This window comes from Neopelma chrysocephalum, unplaced genomic scaffold (genome assembly GCF_003984885.1).
Source record: "Neopelma chrysocephalum unplaced genomic scaffold, ASM398488v2 Primary Assembly neopelma1_24, whole genome shotgun sequence".
NCBI classification, from domain to species: Eukaryota; Metazoa; Chordata; class Aves; order Passeriformes; family Pipridae; genus Neopelma; species Neopelma chrysocephalum.
In genome coordinates this window covers 9,494,541-9,501,849 of record NW_020897693.1, presented here as the reverse complement: position 1 = coordinate 9,501,849, position 7,309 = coordinate 9,494,541, and the positions used below count along the sequence as shown (strand labels likewise).

At 39.5% G+C, this 7,309-nt stretch overlaps 1 long non-coding RNA gene across 1 annotated transcript; it reads left to right on the top strand.

The window, feature by feature from the left end:
- Window positions 1-3,725: 3,725 nt before the first annotated feature.
- Window positions 3,726-5,923, top strand: LOC113974994. Its single transcript, XR_003536730.1, has 3 exons — window positions 3,726-3,819; window positions 4,758-4,926; window positions 5,647-5,923. It is a non-coding gene; the product is annotated as an uncharacterized LOC113974994 (long non-coding RNA).
- Window positions 5,924-7,309: the final 1,386 nt, after the last annotated feature.

Below are 7,309 nucleotides of genomic sequence, written 5' to 3'. Positions count from 1 at the left end.
TTTTTTGTTTTTTGTGATAACCAAGCACATAATTTTCTTTCCATTTTACCCCTAAAATAAAGATGAGAAAGAAACATCATAGGATTATTTGAGCCTTTATGCATCATTCATAAAGACTGCAAATTGTAGAAAGGACAGTGCTGCATATGTGATTTCTCTTCATTCTGCTTCTTTATCCCTGGTTTAGCATAAAAAAACCTCTCGTATTTTTGTATCACCTGTAAATATCACTATTGAAATAGTTTATCAAAACCAGAGAAAGATTTGTTTTCTCTCTGTGCTGAATTACACCAAATATTCACGTGTTACGTGAAGCAACGATTTTATACCGTATAATACATTTGCAAGCTGTAATGCTTCTGTTGACTCCTACAGAAGCCTCTAAAGTTTTGTGTAAGCCACCTTCAGATTTCACGTGTGCTATGCATACAGGACAGCAGCTGAAGCTAGTTGAGAAGATCTGTTGAAAAATGAGGGCAACAAAGCTATCGACCCCATTGCAGAGTTATCTTCTGTGACTCGTCTCAGGACATATTTCTGGAACCCTTTTTAACTTTGATCCAACCAAACATTTGTTTTTCTCATAGCTTTCCCTGTGGCACTGGACAACAAGAATGAGATGACATCAGTCTGGCTTTGCACAGGTGCAATTGCCGATGAATTTCAGGTAATACAATTCAGACTCCCTTTACACAAATACCTCCTTACAGGCAGTTTACATCTCATTATTAGTGTTATCCAATAAAAATAGTACTTAAAGGTCTCTATTTAGATTGGGTTCTAATTGTACCAGGCATTTTCTCTGATTAAACCATTTTTAGGTGTGTATACACTGTTCTGACTGATGTCTGATACAGAGTAAGAGATTCCTACCCTCAGCCTTTGCCACAACTCCTTTTTTGCACCCTCAAATTTGCTCTTTCAACCATTTGTCTTACAATTCCCTCCCTCAGTTCTGTAAAACTATTCTAGTTTAAAACACACAAACAAACAAACCAATGCTCTCAAGTATGAAAAGAAACATACTATTTAATATTACTGCTTCATTATTCAGTTGGGGAACCAAGATATGGAGAGATTGACTTGCCAGATGAAAAGGAGGAAAGACGCAGGAAGAAAATTTAGTTCCTCTGAGTCACAGTTCAGCATCTTAAGTAGAATTCTTCTGTGTTCTGACTTCATCTTACCTCCGAGCATTGCCCAATCTCTTTATGCTTAAACTTTCCTCTTCTAGATTGTATCTCTTCTGATTTCAAAGGGTGACTTGTCACACAGAACAGGCACAGAAGAGATTAAGGGGTTGTTCTAGGCTTTTCATCTCTGGAATTTTTCTTCATTACCGCTGCTACAAGCTACAGTGAAAATGATTTCCTGGAATTACAGCTTTCCCTTCACCATCTCAGAATTTTTTTCCCTATATCATATTTGTTCAGTGCACATTTTCTTGCCAGCTTCTGCCTGGCAAGCTTCATCTACCTGCTTTGTTCATAAATGTCAGGGATAATTCTGAAGGCTCAGCATGATTACCAGTTGGCCAGCTGCCATGTTGGACTTTAGGATTTAACTTTTCATCCACAAAAATGACATGTATTTATTTATTTGTATTTAAGAAGTTCCAGTGCCTATTGTGTCTAGGTACACAAACAAAAGCTTTCAGCCAAATGTAAATATGCACTGTCTGAATTAATGTCCACTAATGAAAGCCCTTCTTAAACAACCTAAACTAACATACCCTCTGACATCTTTAAGTTCCTTCATGCTCTTTCTCAAAACATATACTCTGCAATCTGCAATGTGACCCGTAGGTGAAAAAACTTAGAAGCTGACAGTCTAGTAGGGAAGTGGATTCCGGGATCCTGCATGAAGTACTGTACATTGCCCACTTTCAGTCAGATTACCACAAACTGCATTTTTTTGTCTCCTTTGCCTGAGGCAGTGAGTTCTCTGTTGGGTTTTTGCTACATGCAGCTATTTACTATAAAGTATATTCACAGTTAACAATCTAATTTACAAAAACTATGCTCAGAACCTAAAGTTTACTTGCTTTCTAAAAAAACCCCACATCAGCTCATGTATTAATGCATAGGAGGTTTCACCCTGATAGGCAGCTGAGCAACACACAGCTGCTTGTTCACTTTTCCTCAAGTAGGACTAGGGGTAGAATCAGAGGGGTAAAAATGGGAAAACTTCTGCATTGAGATAAAGGGAATTTAATATTTTTTTAAGAAGGGGGTGAGGGAAAGTACAAAAAAACAAAGAGAGGGGGAAAAAAAACCCCACAATAAACAAAATCAAGTAAAAAAAGTGATGCAAAAGAAAACACTTGCTCACCACCAACCAACCAATGCCCAACCAGTGCCTGAGGAATGGCAGCTCTTGCCATTCTTCCACCCCCTACCCCCAGTTTTATTGCTGAGCATGGCATCATATGGTATGAAATATCCTGTAGGTCAGTTGGGGTCAGCTGTCCCAGCTGTGTCCTAGCTGTGTCCCCTCCAAATTTCTTGTGCATCCCCAGCCTCCTTGCTGGTGAGGCAGTGTGAGAAGCAGAAGAGGCCTTGACACTGTGTAAGCAAAGCTCAGTGAGAACGAAAACATCTCTGTTTCAATCACAAATCTAAAATGTAACACCATGCAAGGTATTGTGAAGAAATTTAACCCCATCATTGTCAGAAGCAGTCCAAGGGGAAATCACAAAATTGACGTGGACAGCTCTGCAGAGCCTTTATAGCTATTCTTAAAATGATAATAGTCCGTTTTTAAAACTGAAGTATGGATAAGGATTTGGACCAGTATATCAAATATACTGCCACTGAACCTAGTGGAATGTTGTTACTGATAAATAGTAACTGAAAAGTCCAAAGCGAACTGTTGCTAATGGCAAGACCTTTAAGATACTCCAAATGTAACAGAAGAAATTTTGTGTTTTAAGCAAAGAGAGGGAGTTTTCCAGAAGCTTGGCTTCAGCATACTTATGCAATAAGGGGGAGCATGCCAGTGTTTGTTTTCATCACTACTGCCAAAAGTGCATTTTTCTCAGCTAATTCTTCTAGTTGTCCTTTCACTTGCAGAATCCAATTCCTCTGAAGTTCCCTGAGCTTGTAAAGTTCTTCTAATACATTCCTTAACTGGCAGGCTCTGAGTTTTTCTTGCTCATACAGTTTCTCCTTCAACCCCTGTGTGATTTGCAAATATTCCAAATGTCTCATTTTCATATTTCTTACTTCTAATATATCCATTTTATGATACACTTTATCTTAGTATAGAGAAATCTGTCAGGACATTGCCATGATCTCTGCCTACAGTTGTTCATTGATTTAATATAAATTTTTACTCTTCAGTTCTAATTGTTCGGTTTTGTTGTCTTTGTCTTCCAGTGTGTCCCTGGCATCATCCACTTCTCTGTATAGGTTTTCTACTGATGTCCTCAAACAGCTTGCACTGGCCTGCAGTCACCTGAAGGCATCCTTCAAATCTTCACTTTCTTTCCGTAAATTCTGATTTCCAATATCTAGCTCTGCTACTGTTTCTCTGAGGTACTCTGAGGTTTCTCTGCTACTGTTTCTCTTTTGCAAGTTTTAATTTCTGAAAAAAAATTTATTAACCAGAGAGGTTTTTCTGTTAGACAGACAAAGCATGGTCAAGGTGGCAGGACACTGCTGTGCTCTGAGATCTTCCAGCCTGCCCAAGTGTGCCATAGTATGGATGTCACTATTCCATTGTTCCTAACTGCCTGCTCCTATTGGGCAGCAATTGCTGGCAAGATATTGTGAAAAAAAAGTATCAGAAGATGTTATTAAGAAAATTAACAGCTGTAGGGTAAAGTTACTTCATTAGAAATTAGTTGAGAGTTAAACAGTGCACAGAAATATATCAATTTTCAAGCTAAGTATTTAACAGAGTGGTGAAAGGCACCATGGTAGGAGTGATGCTTTTTATATATTTACTGAATGAATGTTCAAAAAACTGTTATGAACAGTGAAGTGACCCCGTTTTTAGATGACATAGCATTCTGCATGTTAGAGCAATTCCAGCTGAATTGTACATGAGATTCTTAGATAACAGTAACCATTTAGGAGACAAATGTGGAAATCATGGTGCATAGATCGATAAAACAGCAATCCCCATAACACTAGCAGCAGCAAGGAGAATTCATACTGGCTTAAAAAAAAAAAAGTAGGGTAAAACTAGTGGGGTGTTCTTGCAGCAGAGCTCCTCTAGCCCTCTCTCCTTGGCTCTCCCACCTGTCTCCTGCTCCTATCCATGGCAATTCTCAACCTTGGTTTTTCTCCTCCCTGAACTTTGTATACAAAGGTTTGTATACCTTTGGTTGGCAGTATATTTTATCTATGCCTCTACTGTGGGTATTTTCAAGGTAAGGAGTAGCCTAGAATAGCTGTATACAGCACTGAGTGTCATTGCTGTTCTCACACTAGTCCCATCCTCAAGTACTCCAATACCAGGACAAGCAAAGTAGGCTGTGTAGGGCTGTCCACCCTATTCTCCAGTGGAGATCTGTGGCACCTTTAGAGCATCCACGTGTTGGAATAATTAATGAGGTTTCCAAGCCCAGCTCATCAATCTTCAAAGTTTCTTCAGTGTGTCTGCAAGCAGTTCCTCTGCTTTGCTAACAAGTGTCCTTCCTGGGGCAGAGTCCACAGGTTCCATTATCTCAGCACACCAAATCCGTAATGTGGTGTGTCATGGCTCTCCCAGTACTCAACTGTCCTGCTTCTGTTTGTCATGACTTGTAACAGTCTGTGCACGTCCCTACACCAAATGTCTCACTCTTCATTCTCAATGGCTGAAGTACGCCAATGACACCTTTCCCATAGAAGGAAAAGCAGGCATTCATGAGATGGAGCTTGGACAACACAGAAAGATTTTATTCAGTTGCATACCTTTTTGTGAAGTGAGTTAATTTAGGTGAGCTGTATTAACTGTTAATTTCCCCCTCTCTTTTCTTCCGCTAGTTGGCAGTGGGTCTCCCCATTGTTTGAAACCAATTAGCAGGTGTACAGCACTGCAGAACCAGCAGCTTTGCAAAGGATTTTCCCTGTCTGTGCTGATTCTCCTTCACTACTGTTACATAATCCTCTCCTTCTGGATGAGTTATTCTTCCATTTTATGCTGTTCTAGCATGAAATTACAAAGCCCCATACTGCAAATTAGATTTCAGTAGGGATATCAGGTGTATCAAGAAAGGCAATTCCAAGTGGCCTCAAAAAATGCCCTCTTTAAATGTCTCTTGAATGGAAGCATCCGCTAATGCTGCAGGGAAAACAGGGACAAAAGGCAACAGGAGCAAGAAAAATTGTGATATATTTTGCATTGTAAAGATTGAACCTGTTGGCATAATTTTCAGTGTGCAAAGTCCTTACTGTTTTAATAAGACTGGGATATGCAGCACCTCTGCATGTGCAGCAACTCACTTGTAATGAAATATCTTTGAACCATGTCCCTTTAAAACACACTTCCCTAAGAAGCAGAAAGGGTGGGGGAAGATGGAAGGAGATTCAGAAATATGCCATGAACTTCTATAGAAGGGAAACCTTGTTAGGAGACATGAGGTTATGTCCCAACTTATTTTAACCCATACGGGGTTCATTCATCATAGCTAACCTTCAGTAAAACACATTCTACCAGCTACAGGAAGCCCAAGGAAGACTAAGGAGAGTGATAATCACTGAAAAACCCTGCTGACGACTCCTCACATGGCTTCAGGCTGCCTCTTGAAGACTCCATGTGGTTGTTTCAGAAGTGCAGCCTCCCTGCCTGTGTTGTATATTGATGCAGGAGAGCAAGGCACACTCCTGTAGACAACAGTGAGGGAATATTACAATTTGAGGAGGATGAAGTTCAGCCTTTGAAACTAAAAGAGGCTACTCCTTGGACCACCATGGTTTGTCATAAAACTGGAAAAGAAGCATCTACATTCAACATCACTTCATCTACTGGTATTACTAGAAAATAAGTCCAAAATTGTAATTTGAAAGGAAGTTGGAAAGCCAGAGAGTTACACTAGAGCCAAACTGGACCTGCTGTATTTAAGGGAGTATTCAGGAGGTTTGGAGGTAGGGATAAATAAAATGCAGCAAAGAAAAATGCCATGTTGAATAGCATGGAAATACTCTATAACAGCAGAAATCAGAAAGTCATCATCTATTTTAAACTCATTCATGATTGAACAAAATGACTGTTTGTGTCAAAAGGAAGTTGTCGAAGGAAGGAAATGAAGATTTGGCCCTAACTTAATTTCATGCTCCCCTTGCTTTGGACTGATAGGCACCAAATTAACTTTGTGCTAATCAAGAGGTTAGGAAACATTATAGAGATGGATGATTTCTGCTGATTACGATAAAAAAATATATTTTGTCTGCACATTTAGACAATACAGCAGTGAATTTCTCATAAAACAATTAGTTTTACAATATTTAAAACTTTTAATGCACAAAAGTAGAAAGCCTTTAGAAGCCTTTTCTTTCTCTTCTCTCTTCAGACCCCTGTCTCCCCTACCTACCCCCATCCTCAGCGCTTCACCACTTCCATTCACAGAGCAGCAGGAGGGACAATCAAATAGAAAATCCTGTTGTTCTGCTTTCTCTTTTATTATATTCAATACTTCAGCCAAGAAATCAGGAAGAAGTTAAAAGCTTCTGTTTCAACTTCCCACCCTGTTCAAATTCTTGCTCTCATTTTGTTTGTCTGAAACTTTGCTCTCTTAGAAGCTTGCCAGTGTGTTTGAATGTGTGCTTGTGTACTTACAGACATATCTATGCCCTTGTTTTTTCAGTCAAGTGATATTACAAAATGACTTTTCATTTCTAACAGGGTTCAGTCATCTCTATAATAAACATATCCTTTAACAAAATTCTCAACCTTAATGCTTTTGAAATGTCTCTAATTTACTGACATTTTCTCTGAGCACCTCATCAATTTAACTATTCAAATTGCTAACACTGTCAATAATTCCTCCATGTCCAGCAGATCCACTGCAGACCTTGAAATCCCTCTGATGCCTCTGCAGACAAGAACACATCTGGTTGTGCATCCATACCATGCTGGATCAGAGTACTTATTAGCCTGGCAGTGGAGTCTCATCACTATGCAGTGTGATGATTAACAGCTTCATTTTCACCATTGCCATCCAGAAGGGCCTCTCATGGGGTCATTTCCTCCCCTCACTTCTATCTTACACTGTTGTAATTCCACTTATTTCAGCACTTGGAGAACAGCATGAGCACAAGTGTCTGTATTTCTAAGGGTTTGTGGGGAAGATTTTGAGAAACATTTGGAGCTGCATGCCTAA